The 19,560-nt window shown below is 39.4% G+C and overlaps 1 non-coding gene across 1 annotated transcript; it reads right to left on the reverse strand.

Moving 5' to 3' along the window:
* Positions 1 to 5,361: 5,361 nt before the first annotated feature.
* LOC141644652 (small nucleolar RNA R71) lies at positions 5,362 to 5,468 on the reverse strand. Its single transcript, XR_012544264.1, has one exon. It is a non-coding gene; the product is annotated as a small nucleolar RNA R71 (small nucleolar RNA).
* Between the last annotated feature and the right edge of the window lie 14,092 nt (positions 5,469 to 19,560).

A 19,560-nucleotide genomic window follows, 5' to 3' on the forward strand; every position in this document is an offset into this window, starting at 1 on the left:
TAGAAATGCGCAAGACTCAGCTAATAAGTGTCAATAAAGTGCAAGGCTCAAGTAAAAAGACAAGTTAAAGTGCAATTTCATCACGGAAATCTACCGTTCCGACTCAACCTATATGCAAAAATAAACGTGAATATTTTTTTGAAAAATTGAAATTTTTCAATTTTTATGAGATTTTTGATTTTTATTTTTGATTTTTATGAAAATAAACAACAATGCATACTGAAATTAAACGTGATAACAGAAATGCAATAAAAACAAGATGCAGACACAGATATGGATGCAAAACCTCCCCAAACCAAACTGTACAATGCCCCCATTGTACCAAAACATGGAAAGGAAAATGCAAACTAAAAGAGGAAGAGAGTAAAAGCGGAAAACTTACAAGACGTCATAAATAGGGGACCTCCCCAAACCGACCATGAACATGGGAGGTCAAAGAAAGTCAAACAGTAGCTCCATAGACGGAAAACAGCAGCTGGGAGTCAAAACTACTCGATCGAGCACTTGGAACAGCTCGATCGAGTTAACTGGTGCATGGAAGGACTCGATCGAGTGAAAAACCACTCGATCGAGTAGGCATGCTATTGACTTTGATCGATCGAGGACGAGTACCACTCGATCGAGTGAAGGCTTCCCCAAAAAGTGCTCGATCGAGCAATAAACTACTCGATCGAGTCGTGGTCCCGCAAAACACGCATTCCAAAGCTCGAAAAGCATAAAGAGTTCGTAAAACAGCGTTTAAAGTTCAACAATAAGCTAAAGAGAAATAGATAGTTCAACAAAAGTTCAAAAAAAACCCGGCCGCCTCCCGTGGCGCTAGCTTCGCAGACAGTCCCACTCGACCTTCTTCTCATCATCCAACAAAGACATATCATTGGCCCACTACTAGGCCTCGACTAGACGCGGTGGCTTCAAAGAATCGTCGGGCGGACATCCGCCTCCACAACTTGGCAATGTAAGAACAAAGACTTCCCACAAAGATCCGGTCCCAATCTATCACCTCATCAAGCAACTTTTTCCTAGACGGTGTAGCTTTATCAACACCTCCTCCGGGTCGTCTATCCAGCAGCCCGACTTCATGCTAGGAGCACCCATCTCACCTCCCGGGTCTTTAAACTCGTCAAGACCTGTAGAAAGAGAAACAAAGACACGTTCCTCCACCCGCTCCCAAAATGGGGCGGAGGTGTTACAACAAAGAACGACAATATGTGACTCAAAATACGGCTCAGACGGAATGTCAACGGAGTCTACAAGGGGAATATCAATGCAAGGTATGATAGGTATGGATTCCCTAGGGTCATCGGACTTAGTAAAACCAAGTCCTCTCCTCCGACCTGAAAGGTAAGTGTCCCAACCCCGACATCAATAATTGCGCCAAAGATGCACAAAAAATGGTCGTCCCAAAATAATGGGAACATTGCGGTCTTCGGGTATGTTTAAGACAATGAAATCTGTGGGAATATAGAAATTCCCGACCCTAACAGGTACGTCATGTAAAGCTCCTTTGACCCGTACATAAGAGTGATCACCAATCAGTATAGTCGTTCTAGCGCGCGTAAACTTAGTTAATCTCAATTTCAACGCCAACGACAAAGGTAAAATGTTGACACTAGAATCGAGGTCACATAAAGCATTATCAAACGAATGGGTCCCTATAGAACACGGAGTAGGAAAACGACTTGGACCAGACATATTAGGGGGGGTCCCATTCCGAAGAAGTGTGCTACACTCTTCAGTCATAGCTACATTCATTATCGTCTCACCAGCATCCCTCTCAGACCAATCAATTTGAGAAATAAAATTAGCATAAGTAGGTACCTGAGTGATCATCTCGTCGTAGTGAGCAAAATGACATTGAGAGCCCGTATGCGGTCCGTAAATCTACGGTGTGGCAAAGAATCGTTGTGGATACGGGACTGACCGAACAGTAATATTACTTGATCGAGCAATTTCCTCATCATCTATAATCGGTTGAGGATCAGTGAGTAGCTGAATGAGCATTTCTTCCTCAAGAGTCCTCGATCGAGTATTTACATCCTCTCGATCGAGGGTTACAGCATCAGTTCTGCTCGATCGAACAGTGGCAGTAGCTCGATCGAGTGGCCTGTCCTCCAACCTATTCGATCGAGTACTGTGAGTTACTCGATCGAATTGATCACCCAACGGAGCTCTTAAATCAGCGTGCATATCAGTACTGTGGGCTGCGTGAACAGTACCAGTGAAGCTCGAGTCATCAACATTAGCAATAATAGGTGATTTGGGCACTTCATAAGACGGAATGATGTCGGTGTTGATAGCATACACCGTCTCATATTGCTCTTGGGTTTGCTCGACAGCTAGTTGGTTCACCCAAGCCTCTAGCTTCTGTATACGGATGGAAAATTCCTCACCAAGTGCCCTTATCATTGATTTAACTTTTTCAGCCTCATCATTCCGAGCAAGTGGGGGAATTGGTTGCGGTGAGAAGGAATAACAAGGCGGTGGGTAGCCTTGTTGCAGCAACGGTTGTGGTCTAGGCCTCAGTGAAGGAGCAGCATCATAGTGATTACCACAACCCCAAGATTCTTTCCTCTCCCCATTAGTAGATCTTTCAGTTTGAGCTTCAAACTGAGCAATAAGTCGAGAGACGGACGTCATCTTGGCAAAAGGGGCGAAGGTACTCAAGCCTTCCCTTCGACAATCTCCTTCTAAAATCTGTCTAATAGACCTGTAAGACCTATCAAAACAGCACTAAAGAAAAAGATAAGAACGGCCTCAAGGTACTCAGTCTTCCCTTGAGGCGAAAAACAGACAAAATTAAAACAGATAAAAAGCGTCGCCTCCCCGGCAACGGCGCCAAAATTTGATACGGTCGTTTCTGTACCAAAAATAAACCTAAAAACAACTAACAGAAGCTAGCAGCAAGTAGGGTCGATCTCCACAGGGAGGCTATTTTGCTAATTATCTGTTTAACTTAATCTGTCAGGATGTCACAGAGATGGGGGTTTAAATGTGATTTTCTAAACTAATAAGAATAAGGAAAAGAGAATAAGAGAAAGGGATTAAACAGATATAGAAAAACAGCTAAGACAAACGGTTCACCATAATCATCCGGTCAAGTAATCTAGGTCTCAGGTCAATGCAAATACGGTCTAAGGGGTAACGAACGTCACCTTTCGGTCCTTAATTCACCCTAAAGTGTAAACAGCTTAACTTTCGCCCTCACTGCAATACTCTATTGTTCGCTACTAGTCTACCTCTTCCAACCTTTCGGTCCAGGTCAAGGATCACTAAGAATTATAGGTCTAATTGCGTCGACTCAATTAGAAAGATACAATTAATTGTAGCATTTAACCAACAAAGACAGTACTAGCATTAACCTAATAAGTCGATTACTCTCCCTTCATAATTATGGATCCCCTATAGTCTTAGCATAAGGGGAATTAGCTACTCATATTAATGCTAATAATAACAATAACAAGAGAATTAAATAGAGTAGATGACATATTGTAGTTAATGGGGAAACTAACTAACATAAGCTAATAACTAATTAGAGATGCTAATCAAAGAGAAGAAATAAAGCAGAGATTACTAGAGAGATTAAGGATTGAAAACAGAAATATTAAGGTTAAAGGAAGAGAATTACAATCAAGTTCTGAAAAATAGAGAGAAAAGAAGAAGCGTCGTCCGTCCCCTCTACTGACTCCAGGGAATGAATGAATGAATCCCTTAGGTCTAACTTAGTATCTCTTATATAATGAGAGATAATTATTATTAATCTAATTATAAGATAAAACTAAGATATAATCTAATTATTGTCGACTAATATCTTCTCACTGTAGCTAGTACTCGATCGACCTTAATTGTACTCGATCGAGTACTTTCCAGCGCGCATTTCCTGCTTTGCGCACTGAACTTCAAACGGCTGCCATTTCTTCGTTACTTGGGAAAACAGGACGATTCCGGTGGCGTTGGAAAGCTAAGAGGACAAACTTTCATCTCCAATTGGAATCACCTGAATATCTGATGTAAAACTCGAGATATGGCTCTCCAAATCAGGCACTAGCAATTTGAAGTTCTTCCTTTGCTCGCCTAGCTATTTTACTTCTTTGCGCATCTCAAGACAACTACATTCCCGCTCCAAATTCACTCTTCCTCCAAATGCATGCTAAACGGACGGTAAAAGGCTTGATTTCACTACTTTCTGGTTCATTCCTGCAAATAAGACAAAACAAACCAAAGTAGCATATTCGGGGCATTTCGTAGCATAAACTACGATAAAAACGTAGAAGTACGTGCATGAAATAGGCTAAAAAGACTATATAAAATGCACGTATCAATGATCAATTCCCATGATTCCCCTATGACTCCATGATACCCTAGTGCTTTTTATCAATTGTTTACAATCTTTTTATTTTATCTTGCTTATTTACTTACATTGCTATTTAGTTTAGTGACCTTCTACATCAACCCAAATTGTGACACCCCTAAGACACCACTAGTTTCAATAGAAATCTCATCTCAATTCCTGTCCCTTGGGATCCGACCTTTACTTACCTCTTTACTAAATGTAGAGTTGTTTGTGAAGTTATAAATTGTGTTTTGATTCGGACGTGACCCAACGACAACATCTATTCAATTGTGAACACGAAACGGAACCGAACCAAAAATGGCGCCGTTGCCGGGGACGGTGTTAACTTGATTTAGATTTTCTTATATTGTTATTAGTTGTGTCTTTCTTTGCCTTGGGGAAGTAAAACTCCTCAAGGTTTGTTCTAATTGTTTTCGAGTTGTTTGATATTTTGCATGTCTAGAAGGTCACAAGGTGATTTGTTACCTTTTGATCGTGAAATTGAAAGAACTTTGACAACCAATAGAAGACTTGCTAGGAGGAATTTGAGAGGTATTAGTGAGGTTGTGGATATTCAACCAACTATTGAGTTCATCAACCCTTTTGCAAGAGAAGGTGAGGAGAACCCAACACAAAATACCATACAAAATCAACCCACAATGCCTAAGTTTTTATCATATTTCGTACCCACCGAGGAGAACCTACCCAATGGTACTCCCACACCACAACATTTGACCGGAAATTTTATTGCTAAATCCGCCTTTATCCAATTAGTCGAAAGGAGCCAATTTGGGGGGATGCCTAGTGAAGACCCTCATTCTCATATGGAAACCTTTTGTGACTATTGTGATGCGATTTCTCAAACCGGTGTAATTCAAGACCAAATTCAATGGGTCTTATTTCCTTTTTCTCTAATTGGCACCGCGAAACAATGGTTGAAGGGCCTTGATAAGGCCACTCTCGGAATTGATTCTTGGAAGAAGTTGGCTCTAGCTTTCTACAAAAAATTCTACCCACCGGAAAAGACTAACATGCTAAGAGCTCAAATTATGGGTTTTAAGCAAAGGGATGAAGAATCTTTGTATGAAGCTTGGGAGCGGTTGAAGGGAATTTGTCGCTCATGTCCTCACCATGGACTTAGCGAGTGGTTCTTGGTACAACAATTTTGGAACGGTTTATATGAAGATTCAAGGAACATTCTCAACATGGGATCAAATGGAATGTTCACCGAAGTTGACGACAATCAAACTTGGAACAAGATTGAGGAAATGGCGGTCCATAACTCACAATATAGTAGACCTCGCAAGGCTACTAGAGGAGGAAAGCATGAAGTGGACTCCGTTACTCAATTGGGTGCTCAACTTAGTGCTCACATTGACACAATCAATTTGAAGTTTGAAAAAGCTATGGCTAGACTTGAAGAAGCCTCAAAATCACCAAAGCATCATGTTAATGCCATGACGGCATCCTCATCAATCCCAAGTGGGATATGTGGGAATTGTGGAACTTTGGGACATGACCAAAGTGAATGTAGGGGAACAAATGAACAAGTGAATGCTTTCCAAGCATACAAGAGTGGTACCCCTTATTCCAACTATTACAATGAAAACACCAAATTCCATCCAAATCTCTCATACAAAAGCCAAAATGTTCAAAACCCTCAAACAACATACACCCCACCTCCCATGAGAAACCAAAATCAAAGACCCTTTTACAACCAAAACCAAGGTTACCAAAATCAAAATCCATATAATCAACAAAATGACCAAGGTTTTGATGTTCAAAAAGCGGTCCTCCAAATGCAAAAGAATCAACAAGAGTTTTTCACTCAAATGCAAAAAGATAGTCAAGCAAAGGAAACCACCATCAACAACATTCTATCTCACACCAAAATGTTGGAAACCCAATTGACTCAACTAGCATCTTCAAGCTCACAAAGACAAAAATGGCAATTACCACCTCAAAGTAATCCCCCAAGACATGAAACGGTTAGTGCCATTCACTTGAGAAGTGGTACAAGGTATGAAGCACCGAAGAAGCAAGTTGAGGATGAAATTGTGGAAGCTAGTGATAAGGAAGAAATTGTGCAAAACTCCAAGGATGGAGAATCATCAAAAGAAGAAATTTCAAAGAAAAATGAAGACAAGGTCAAGGAGAAGGAGCCCATTGTGATTAGACTTCCTTTTCCAAGTCGTCAAGCCAAGCCCAAATTTGATGACCAACTTGGAAAATTTATGGAAATTGTGAAGAACTTGGAAGTCTCAATTCCCTTCACGGAATTAATCAATCACGTGCCGGCCTATGCGAAATACATGAAGGACATCCTCACAAAGAAGTAGTCGATCCGGAAGCTTGAGACTATCGCCTTCACTAAGGTGAGTAGTGCAATACTTCAAGGGAGTTCACCTCCAAAACTAAAGGATCAGGGAAGCTTCTCAATACCGTGTACCATTGGCGACACCACGATCAACAAAGCCTTATGTGATCTAGGGGCTAGTGTGAGTGTTATGCCGTACTCGGTGAGTAAAAGGTTGGGGATGGGAGAGCTTAAATGCACCAATATCACACTCCAAATGGCCGATAGATCGACGAAGACACCATTAGGGATATGGGAAGATGTTCCCGTACGAATTGGGAAGTTTTTCATCCCGGTGGACTTTGTCATTGTTGATATGGAGGAAGATTCCAACATTCCAATAATTCTAGGAAGACCCTTCTTACACACCGCGGGTTCGGTGATTGATGTAAAACATGGTGAGCTCACTCTAGAAGTGGGAGATGAAAGTATAACTTTTAATCTTGACAAGACTATGAGAGCTCCCCGTTTATATGAACCGTGTTTTATGATCGATCATTATAGTTGGAAGGATGATAAGAAGAAGTCGGAACTCCAATGGAAGAAGAAAATTGAAGATGCTCCATTCAAAGAGCAAGTGAATTGTGACAAAGAGAGCTTGCAAAGCTCACCAAAGTCAAACAATGAAGAAGATGGCCTTATTGGCCAAGAAAAGGAAATGGGAAAGTTGTCTCCACCAAATCAAGAGATTTTCAATGATCAACTTAATGAAATTTGTGGTCTTTGGGACGACGAATTTGAAGGGATTTTTAATCCCTACATTGGTAATGCCATCGATCAAGACCGACAACAAGGGCCAATGTCTATTGAAGACCTCTATCATGACAATGAACAAGCATTTGATTACTTTTTCAAGGTGTTGAGCAACATCAACAACACCTTGAACATGCCTCCTTGACATCTCATCAAGAATGAGAGTTTGGTGGAGTCCTCCCTAAACCACCATTTGTAAATATTTCTAACTCTCTAACTTGCATTTCAATTCTTATATTGCATTTTTGTCATTTTTGGATTTTTATACTTTGATCAAGATAATTATCATGTTCGAGAGAAGTGAGGGAGGGACTAATAATTTCAATTAATGTGTAGTGCTTTAGCTTAGTGTGGGGATGGCAATTGCCTAGGCTATCCATGCCTTAGTAGTGCCCCCACAATGAAGAACACGAGATATGAAGAAGAATGGAAGAATGACAAGGGATATGCAATGTACACGGATGGAACTAAATCCGGGTACAAAGGGGTCGAATCCGAGCGGGTTCAGGAGAATTCGCCCGTCTTCAGGAAATCCGGGCGTATTGGGTAGAAGACGCACGTCCCCCTGAGCTGAACTTTTGAAAAAATTTTGACTGTAAGAGAATCCGGGCGTCCTGCATTCAAATCCGCCCGCCCTGAAGGGAAGACGCCCATCTTCTAAGCTGAGGAAAACAAGAAAAATCCCTGTAAAGGAATCCGCTCGTCTTCACTGAAAGACGCCCGTCCCGTGTTTGCAAATCCGAGCATCTTCACTAAAAGACGCCCGTCTTTAGGCGTGTTTTTCCCAACCCAAAAAAGGCAGAATCCACCCGTCCCGAGCAGAATCCGCCCGTCTTGCCCCTGCATTTCAAATTTTTCGGGTTTTATAAACCCCCTCCCACCATCATTTCTTCATTCCTTCATTCATAACACTACTCATAACCCTCAAAACCCTCTTCCTCTCCATCACAAAAACAAAATTCCTCAACAAACATTCACCAAAATCAAATCAAAACATCCTTTTAACAATAAATCAATCACTCCTTTTTCAATAAAAATCAAAACCAAGCACAAAATCTTCAACCTTTGAGTCGATTTTTGAATTCATAAAGGCAAAGCCTTTCACCTTTAAATCGATTTGGGTACACTACAAATTGAAGATTTTTCACTCTTTTCTTGGTTTATTCATCAATGGCAAGGACTAAGGGAGCCACAAAGGCAACAATGGCAACAAAGGCAAAGGCACCAAAAGCAAAAGCACTCTCATCAAGACAAAAGAGCCTTCAAGCAAAGAAAGCATTGGCTATAGTGGTAGCTAACCCAAACTTGGAAGTGCAACAACAACAACCTCCTATGGAAGCAACAACATCTTCTACTCCGGAAATTGCTCAACTTTCGAACTATCCGGAGGTAATTTTCATTTCCAAATCCCATAGGGACACTTTTGCCAAGTTTGCTAGAAAATCATTTCTATCCACCAAGTTTATTTGTGAAGATACCTTAGATAAATTGGGTGCCCTTGAGCAAACTAGAGCCTTTTTCAAAGCCATGGGGTTGGAGAAATTGTTTGAATCAAGAGAATTGACATACCCCTCCCTTACCTTAGAATTTTTGAGTTCTTTGAAAGTTAACAAGGTTGAGACCATAGAGACCATCGAGTTTCGTCTAGCTAATGTTAGTAGGCGCATCTCCTTTGAGGAAATGGGTAAAGCTTTGGGTCTTAGTGATTCACCGAGTTATTTTAAGAATGTTGGCAAGTATGACCCCGACCCTCTTTGGGAGGCGATTTCCGGAAGAAAATTTGAAGACTTTCATGCTAGTCGCGCTCTATTAGTCCACCATCCGGGCATTAGAGTGTGGCATAAGGTCATACGGAACACCATCATTGCAAGAAAAGACACCAACCATTTCACCAAACTCGATTTTGTTCTTCTTGAGTCGGCTTTGAACATTGGAAGGGAATTCACCAAGCCTTTCAACTCTCTAAGGCTTTTGGTGGATAGATGGCTAAATATTGATTGTGGGAAGAAAGGCACTACCGTTATTGTGAATGGAGGCCTAGTCACTATCCTAGCTAAATACTTTGATCCAAACTTCAACAAAGATAACAAGTATGAGGCGAAAGAGGGTGGTCATCTAGTTGATATTAACACTATGATATACAAGTACAAGTGGGTTACCCATAACCCTCTTGACACCAAGTATAGATGGCTCACTAGTGAGGCTAGATCTTTCACTTTGCCTTCAAAGATTTGTCGATTGAGTGTCTCCTCTTCCATTGTCACACCACCCTACCCTTTCGAGTACCAAGAGTTCAAGCCGGAAGGTGTTGAAGCAAGAAATGATTATTTGACTCTTCTCATGCAAGAGATGCACAAGCAAGCTTTCGAGGATCGAAAAAATGCTTACTTAGCCCAATATCCACCCCTCCTACACTTAGCTAGGCAAGGACTACTTGACCCTTCATGTCCTTTGCCTAGTTGGGCGGATAGGGAAGTCCTCTTTCCGAGTGCATTTAGGGTTGTTCCGGGTGATAATGAGGTTGTCGATAATGAAGAGGTTGATGATAACATTGATGAAGAAGCTAGTGAAGAAGGAGAAGAGGATGATGAGCAAGGTGAAGAAGAAAGTGAAGAAGGAAGTGGTGATGAATCCACTTCTAATGAGGAAGATGATGATAGTGATGATATGATGGAAGATTAGCAAGCTTTAGAGGCTCCTACCCTCTTGAGGTTTGTCTATTTCTCTCTTTGTTTTATTTATTAATCTTGATCATTGTTGGAATAGTTCTAGCACCATAGAGGACTAACACCTCGGCCCCATTGAGGTGTTCTAATTTTATTGTTCCCACCTTTCAAAATCCAAAATGACAAATTAGTTTCATGCATTGCATAGTGTGTGCATGAACTACACCCATCCTTAGGATATTAGCAATAATGTCTAGCTCGGTTTGGGGAAGTCAATGCATACACAACGGGAGGTAATCTAAATTATCCTCTCCGTCATAAACAAAAAACATGCATCATGTAGTGTAGATTAGTGTAGCTTGCATTTAGTGTAGAAATCATGCATCATATTTGCATAATTTCCCATCATTTTGGCCATTGAGGACAATGCCCATATTAGTGTGGGGATGGGAATTCTAACTTAACTTTTATTCAAAAATCCAAAAAAATTGAAAAATTTCGAAAAACCATAAAAATTTGAAAATTGAAAAACCCAAAAACATGTTTATTTCTTTTGTAGTATAGTTATGTATATATTGTTGTATATATTGTGTTTGTTCTATCCTTGTTCACATTGATTGACTACGCCACATCCGAGACATGAGGATCATTAAGACCGCATGGTATGATCTTTCCAATCTCCTTTTTCCTCTTTATGTTAATGACTATGTGGCTTTATTTTGATTGATGCGGTATAACAATGTGAACTTAGGACTTGCACTTAGTTTATATGTCATATTAGTTGATAGAATCACTTGCATTAGGATGTATATAATAGTTGCATCATGGCATATAGTTGCATTTAGATGATATATTTTGAAAAGTGCCTAATTGAGAACTTTGACAAGAGCAACTAAGCCATTACAAATACTTTTTCAACTTAAGACTTTGCCTACTAGAATGGTTGTAAAACACCCTAGATTGTGTCATACTAGTGTCTTTTGACCCATGACCCAAAGCCTAGTCAAGGGTTTGCATGTGAGTCACCTATCCAACCCCGTGATGCGATGTGGACTTGGTTAACTTGTCTAGGTGACCTTGATTGACCTTGTGGTAAGGCAACCCAAAAATACTTTCTATCAATAAGTTTGAAGTGCTCATTTCGAAAATTTTGTCATGTGGAAGTAATTTATTGCTAAGGAAACCTCAAATGTTATGAAATGTTGAAATATTGAGAAATTTAGTTGTTTTGATGGAGGCGTACCACTTCGATGTGCTTTGGAGAGGGATCCATTGAATTGGGCCACCACACGGTTGTGAATTCGACCGCCTAGAGACAGAGTGACTATCACCTCGAAAAGCTATTGTCTAGCGGTTAACCGGTTGCCTAATAAGCGATTGGCGAAAGCAAAGGACACTAGCCCGGAAGGGACAAACCCCATCTTAAATTTTTGAAAGGTGAAAGTTAAATGAGGTCAATTTTGAATACTAGTCATATCCACCTTTGTTTATAAAGATTTGAGCATTTCATTCCCAAAAAGCCTTTTTGTCAAGCCACTTTGTCGAGCTTGGGACGATCCATGACCTTTACTTTTGTAGAGAATTCGAGACTTGTCATGTCATATGCTACTAGCATCATAGGGATCATCATTCCACCACCATCCGATCGCTCTTTACGAAAGCATTTGGAAATTGAGGACGAAAGTAGTCTAGTTTAACACCATTTGAAGGTGATTTAGTGCCATCCTCCTAGCCTTAGTAATTTGTTGAACTAGTATTTGTGAAGGATTATATACTCTTAAATTTGTTCTCTTTTAGTTGCCTTCGCCACTTGATGAGGAAGTGGCTATTCCTTTTGTAGATGCATCCATTATTTGATTTTGTGTGCTTAATGCTTGGATGTGTCGCCATTTTGGCAAGACCCACCTTGCCTTGCAAGAAGGCATCCTACCTCATGGTTGTCTTGTTGTGAGTTGAAGGGGCGGAGTGAGACTCGCTAATGGTCTCATATCGGCTATGTTATTAGTTTAGTTTAAATAATGGTCCTAGTCTTTGTCACCTCTTTACTCGGGACGGGCAAAGGTTCGGTTTGGGGATATTTGATGTGACCATAATTAGCGCATATTTAGCCCCCGAATTAGCCTTATTACCATGCTTTTTAGTGCATATTTGGGTCATTTATTGTCTTTAGTTCTTTGTTTTGCATATTGATAGGGACAAAACTAGGTGTCGTAATATACTAGAATTAGCCTATCAAATTAACAATTTATAAACCAAACTCACTCTAGACTACTCTAAATGATAAAGTAATATAGTGCAAGTAAGGGTCGGTCCCAAGAGAAGGTCTTTTAAGCTAAATACTTGAATTGCAAACTATTGACTACTAAAGACAAGATTATAAACAAACAATGGTTATTCACAATAGCAAACAATAGAGAGACATGAAAAGGGGGGTTTTTGAGTTGATTGGTGACATGAAACAAAGTAAAATTTGCAATCTTTGTCTAAGAAGCAATATAACAAACACTTGGTGAGTAAGATGATTCAAAAATTAAGAGAACTTGGTGCAATTTTTCCTTTGTAACCAACAATGGTAAAGTTTAACTCTTTAATACTTCTCCTCCTAATTTCTACCCAATACTTTCAAGTCAAGATAATAACATGCACAAATTAAACCATCTAAGCATGTCCTCCAAGTTTAATCAACAATTCATTAAACCATGAGTGCAAATCAAACATGAGCATTAAGAGTTGTGCCATGACAAGAAGCTAGGATCAATTCTAACAAGATTAAACCATACAAATGAGAAAAGACATGAAATTTCCTACTTATTGCATGAATCCTTTAAACCAAATCAACATACAACAAGCTTGCTCCAAACAATCCTAGATAGATTAAACAATTTCTCTAGAATTTGCAATAGTTGAACAAATAAGAAGCATGGATGGCCAACCCAAACATAAACTCATTCAACATGAAGATTAAGCATAAGGAAAGATCATTAGATAAATAAAAGGAGATTAAAAGAGTCTTACAATACCAAAGTTGGAGACTTTGGATGAACTACACCAAGAAAAGGGAATATTAGCCTTCCATCTTCTTAGAAAAACCCAAGAATTGAAGAAAGATTAACATTCCAAGCTAAAAGATTACAACTTTCACCCAAAATAAAGTGTTCTTCCTACTACAAGTTTCTAGAGATTATTCAATAATTAGATGATTCGATGAGAGTAGGAGTGTCTTTAGATCTAAAAATTCTAGATATATATAGGGAGGCACGAGAATCTAGGTTAAGTCACTTAAGAAAGCCCAAAACACGGAACTAGAGTTGTGATAGCAGCGCGTATTTGCGCAGGCTGCGCAAACAATTGCGCAGGCTGCGCCTTCAAACTGACAGCAGCAACTTGCGAAGGCCATATCTCCCTCGTTTCTTGTACAAACGAGGCGTGTGACCTACCGTTGGAAAGCTAAGATCACAAGCGTTCATCTACAATTGGCCTTGCGTCAATATGAGCTCTAGAACTCGAGATATATCCATTTGAAGTTGACCCTTGTGAAACCGAGTTTTCAATTCTTCATTTTGGCTCTTGTTTGTCTATGCCAAGGCATCAAATCTTCCATTAGCTTACTTTTCTTGACTTTGAACTTATTCCCTTGGCTTACTTTTTGCTCTCCTTCTTCACCTTGGTAAGTTATAAGTTAAGACTCTAAAATTACAACTAAAAGTGCAAACCGGTATATTACAACAAGTCCAACTAAAACACGGTATCAAGCATGTTTATTGTGATAACATTAACCTATTGACTCGACACAATTTAACACTATCAAATTCCCCCACACTTGGACTTTACTCGGCCCGAGTAAAACTCAAGACTAAGTAGGAAGGTACACAAGTCCATCAAGTGAGTGTAGGAGAATCCGATCACTCTTGCCTCACTACAACCTTCTTATAACTTCCTCATTGACAACCACCGATAAAAAGAAAATCTAGACTCAAAGTTTTTGCACACACTCTTCACTCACTCACCCTCCTTATACTATCCCTCACACAAGACACGACACAACTCCAACTCCGACACATCACGCAACTCCACCCTTCTTATATCACCAAAGAAGTAGTAATGGTCACTCTTGTCTTATCCCAAGACAATAGCAAAGTGACCCATCAAAATCCTCCTATCAATCACAACTCATCACTACTTATAACACCCCCTTATCACTCCATATATGAAAATTGTGCTACTTGGTCGGCCAAACTCCATTAAGCATCAACAACACAAGTAGCCAAATCAAAAATCCACCAATTTGGGACAAGTTCTTGTGACTCAAAATAAATTAAATTCTAGAAATAACCTCCTTCCAAGACCCTCCTTATCACTCCCTTCTTATCCCTCCATCTTTTTGGTGTTACAATTTTCAATTTTTCGACTTTTTTTGTTTGAAAATCCCTCATTTTGCCTAAGGTGCCCTTTCGGGTTTTCACCTTAGCTTTTTCCTTTCCTCTCATCGGTGGCTCGCAACTCGATTCTTCATTTTGCCCAGAATGCCCTTTCGGGTTTTCATTCCATCCTCGGCCACCTTTTCGAATCTTGCCTAGGTGCCCACCCTTGTGGGTTTTCACCTAGCCGGAATTTCCAATTTTCAATTTTTTTTTTTCAAAAATATGCATCAAAACATGAAATAAAACTTACATATGTTGCAATCAAACTCCTCCCCCACACTTAGTTTCCACATTGTCCTCAATGTGGAGGAGAGTACTAGAAATGCAAAGGAGAGTAAAGAAATGTGAAAGGAGTACGGGTTGCCTCCCGTAAAGCGCTTTTGGTTTTCGTCGTTTGCTCGACGCCTTTTCAACATTTTTCTTCTTCAAGAATCAAGAGCGGAACAACGCATCGCCCTTAGTAACTTGTCATACACACTAGCCCATAAACAAGAGGCATGACCATAGCATAGATCACCCACATAGCAAGCATAAGTAAGGAAATAGTAAACACAAGATAAGTGTCTCAAGTTTTCATACCCAAGGAACGGTTTCTTGTCACGATAAGGCTCTTTGAATGATGGAATGGACTTGGTGAAGACCAAGTAAGAATAAGGGGATTCATGAGCTTCTTTGGGTGATAAGCTTGATGGCTTTTCAAAACAAATTTGAGGTGGTTCCCCTCCTTGAGGGGGTATACCTCTACAAACTCATTTTTCATTTCTTCTTTAGCATCTTCCTTGACCCCCACACTTACAAGTTTCATAGGCTTTGGAGGTTCCCAAATCATGTCTTCAAGAGCCTCCACCTTCTCTTTTTTTTATCCCAACCACCTCAAAAATCATTGCTTCTTGGTCATTCTTCTCAAACACCTCACTCCCCGATTCTTTAAAGATCAATTCCGGGTAAGAGTTACTACGAACCAAAGAGTTGTTTCCAAGGTGTGAGGCGTCAACTTCGGTACAAGGAATGTGGATAGGGTTCTCAATGGATGGCAAGGCCAAAGAAGGTTTCAAGTCACACATATCATCCTCCTCATCAAATAGACCCTTAAAATAAGAGTTGTCAAAGGTGCAAACAACCTCTTCCTCAACCTTACTTCCCTCATGTTCATCTTTGTCAACAATTTGACCCAATGACTCCTCACACGACAACTCCTCACCAAGGCCACTAAGGACCAAGGAGTTGTCCTCATCCACATGACTATTACTCGAGGAACCACCATCACTAGTGCATAAGGTGTCGGTAGATACCACAACGGGGGAGTGGCATGGAAGTGTGGTGAAAACATAAGCATCCTTCTCATCATCCCAAAAACAATACTCTTAATAAGAGTAGCTCGTATCAAGATTAAGGGGAGGAGGGTTTTCAAACTCAAGATCATTCTCTTTATCATAGGAACCATCATCAAAACACTCATTGTCTAATGTGTGAATAACCTCTTCATGTTCTACTTTCTCAACTAATTCACTCAACGATCCCTCAATTTGAGGCTCCTTACCATGAATAGCCTCACATGCTACACTAGGGAGTGAATTTCTCAACTCCAATTCTTTACTCGCAATAGCCAACATAAGGAAAAATTTCCACTTCTCTTCATAGTTATAGACATTGCCAATAAATTCTTAATTAGTCAATTTATCGGTAAGGAACAAGGTTTCTTCATTCAACCCATTATATACCACATTACAAAGCTTTCTCATCTCATAAGGGTATTCACGTAGAGAGTTAAACTCTTTCGTTCTATTAAAAAACTTGTAAAATGGTTCATCATGAGTTTGGCGACAATAACGAGTAGCATCAAATCAAAGAAGTAAACAAACTAAGGCAAGTAAAGGAGTCCTATATTTACAAAGACTAACTACACTAATTAAAGACCAATAGTTCAAAAACAAGCTTTAGCTATGTTGCCCTTCCCCGGCAACGGCGCCAAAATTTGATAGGGACAAAACTAGGTGTCGTAATATACTAGAATTAGCCTATCAAATTAACAATTTATAAACCAAACTCACTCTAGACTACTCTAAATGATAAAGTAATATAGTGCAAGTAAGGGTCGGTCCCAAGAGAAGGTTTTTTAAGGTAAATACTTGAATTGTAAACTATTGACTACTAAAGACAAGATTATAAACAAACAATGGTTATTCACAATGGCAAACAATAGAGAGACATGAAAAGGGGTGTTTTTGAGTTGATTGGTGACATGAAACAAAGTAAAATTTGCAATCTTTGTCTAAGAAGCAATATAACAAACACTTGGTGAGTAAGATAATTCAAAAATTAAGAGAACTTGGTGAAATTCTTCCTTTGTAACCAACAATGGTAAAGTTTAACTCTTTAATACTTCTCCTCCTAATTTCTACCCAATACTTTCAAGTCAAGATAATAACATGCACAAATTAAACCATCTAAGCATGTCCTCCAAGTTTAATCAACAATTCATTAAACCATGAGTGCAAATCAAACATGAGCATTAAGAGTTGTGCCAAGACAAGAAGCTAGGATCAATTCTCACAAGATTAAACCATACAAATGAGAAAAGACATGAAATTTCCTACTTATTGCATGAATCCTTTAAACCAAATCAACATACAACAAGCTTGCTCCAAACAATCCTAGATAGATTAAACAATTTCTCTAGAATTTGCAATAGTTGAACAAATAAGAAGCATGTATGGCCAACCCAAACATAAACTCATTCAACATGAAGATTAAGCATAAGGAAAGATCATTAGATAAATAAAAGGAGATTAAAAGAGTCTTACAATACCAAAGTTGGAGACTTTGGATGAATTACACCAAGAAAAGGGAAGATTAGCCTTCCATCTTCTTAGAAAAACCCAAGAATTGAAGAAAGATTAACATTCCAAGCTAAAAGATTACAACTTTCACCCAAAATAAAGTGTTCTTCCTACTACAAGTTTCTAGAGATTATTCAATAATTAGATGATTCGATGAGAGTAGGAGTGTCTTTAGATCTCAAAATTCTAGATATATATAGGGAGGCATGAGAATCTAGGTTAAGTCCCTTAAGAAAGCCCAAAACACGGAACTAGAGTTGCGATAGCAGCTCGTATTTGCGCAGACTGCGCCTTCAAACTGACAGCAGCAACTTGCAAAAGCCATATCTCCCTCGTTTCTTGTACAAACGAGGCGTGTGACCTACCGTTGGAAAGCTAAGATCACAAGCTTTCATCTCCAATTGGCCTTGCGCCAATACGAGCTCTAGAACTCGAGATATATCCATTTGAATTTGACCCTTGTGAAACCGAGTTTTCAATTCTTCATTTTGGCTCTTGTTTGTCTATGCCAAGGCATCAAATCTTCCATTAGCTTACTTTTCTTGACTTTGAACTTATTCCCTTGGCTTACTTTTTGCTGTCCTTCTTCACCTTGGTAAGTTATAAGTTAAGACTCTAAAATTACAACTAAAAGTGCAAACCGGTATATTACAACAAGTCCAACTAAAACACGGTATCAAGCATGTTTATTGTGATAACATTAACCTATTGACTCGACACAATTTGACACTATCACATATTCTTTGAGATTTTGATCCCTTGGTAGGAAAGGAGTGCAAATCTTGAATTTTCATGGCAAAACGAGACTAAATTGATTGAATTCAATGACCAAGCATGAAGGAGAGACACGATTAGAAGGCCTTTGTATATATTATAGAAGTTGGGCAATGTTGAAGAAAGGATCCTTGCATCCCCAAGGAAATCCCCAAGGATTTTATGAAGAAAAGGGAAGAAAAGAAGAAGAGACAATGCTGAGCTACAATCCGAGCGGATTGCCTTGAATCCGCCCGTCCTCCACAAGCACAATCCGTGCGTCTTCCTCCAAAGACGCCCGGGCAGCTCCACCAGAATCCGGCCGTCTTCTCCCAAAGACGCTCGTCTTCCCCTGCTACAATCCGCCCGTCCCGACACCAATACGCCCGGATTCCTCCCCAGCACAATTTCGTCTTCTTCAAGCTTGAAAGAAAGAAGCCCTTCCTTCGAAAAATACCGGCGTCTTCCTGCTCAATCTAAAAAGTGTAATTACTAGTTTACCCTTAGTTAACCCTAATGCATCCACCTAATTTCCACTATAAATACCCCATTAGTCTAATTAGAAGAGCATGTTCTTCTTATCAATTATTAGAGTAGTTAATATCAATCAAATCTCTGTTTAGTTTTGTAATCAACAATTAATCAAGTTTTAATACAAGTTTTATTTCCTTAATCTCTCTTTTGTTCATCCTTTATTTTGGGTAATTGAAGATTATTTGGGTTATTATTGGGTGATTGACAACCTCTCAATCAAGCATAAAGTACTTCTTTTATTCTTTGCTTTATTATTGGAATCATTAGTAGGTATAATTCTCTTAATCCCTTTTTAATTATTGTTAATTACTTTCATTTGTTCATCATGTTTCATTTTGTTGGCATGATCAACAACCTTGTTAGCATGATCAACATGATAATGAGTGAGTAGTGACCTAGCTAGGGTTAATGGGTAATTAGGAGAAACCAACATGGGGGATGATTCATGCTTAAATTAATATGCTTTCATGGTTTATTTGCTTGCTTGTTTTGATCTCAACTCATACACATGTTATGTTTGATGAAATGTGAGCCTATGAATCCTTGCATTTTTTTACCCATCACCTATCTTTTCAATGAGACTTGTAAGACATAAACCAACTCGAGTCTCATTAGACCATGCATGTTGTTGAGTAGGGAAGATTAAGTCGACTTGTAGGTGTTGTACAATCTAATCGATTCGGCTCCAGGACCCAAACTTTCCTAGAATTGTAAGATATAACCCAACTCAATCCATCACAACAATAATTGCTTGCTTATAATTTGAGAACATGTTTGTATGATCAATTTCCATGATTCCCCTATGACCCCATGATACCCTAGTGCTTTTTATCAATTGTTTACAACCCTTTTATTTCATCTTGCTTATTTACTTACATTGCTATTTAGTTTAAGGACCTTCTACATC

The sequence above is a fragment of the Silene latifolia genome, chromosome 2, assembly GCF_048544455.1.
Source record: "Silene latifolia isolate original U9 population chromosome 2, ASM4854445v1, whole genome shotgun sequence".
NCBI lineage: Eukaryota > Viridiplantae > Streptophyta > Magnoliopsida > Caryophyllales > Caryophyllaceae > Silene > Silene latifolia.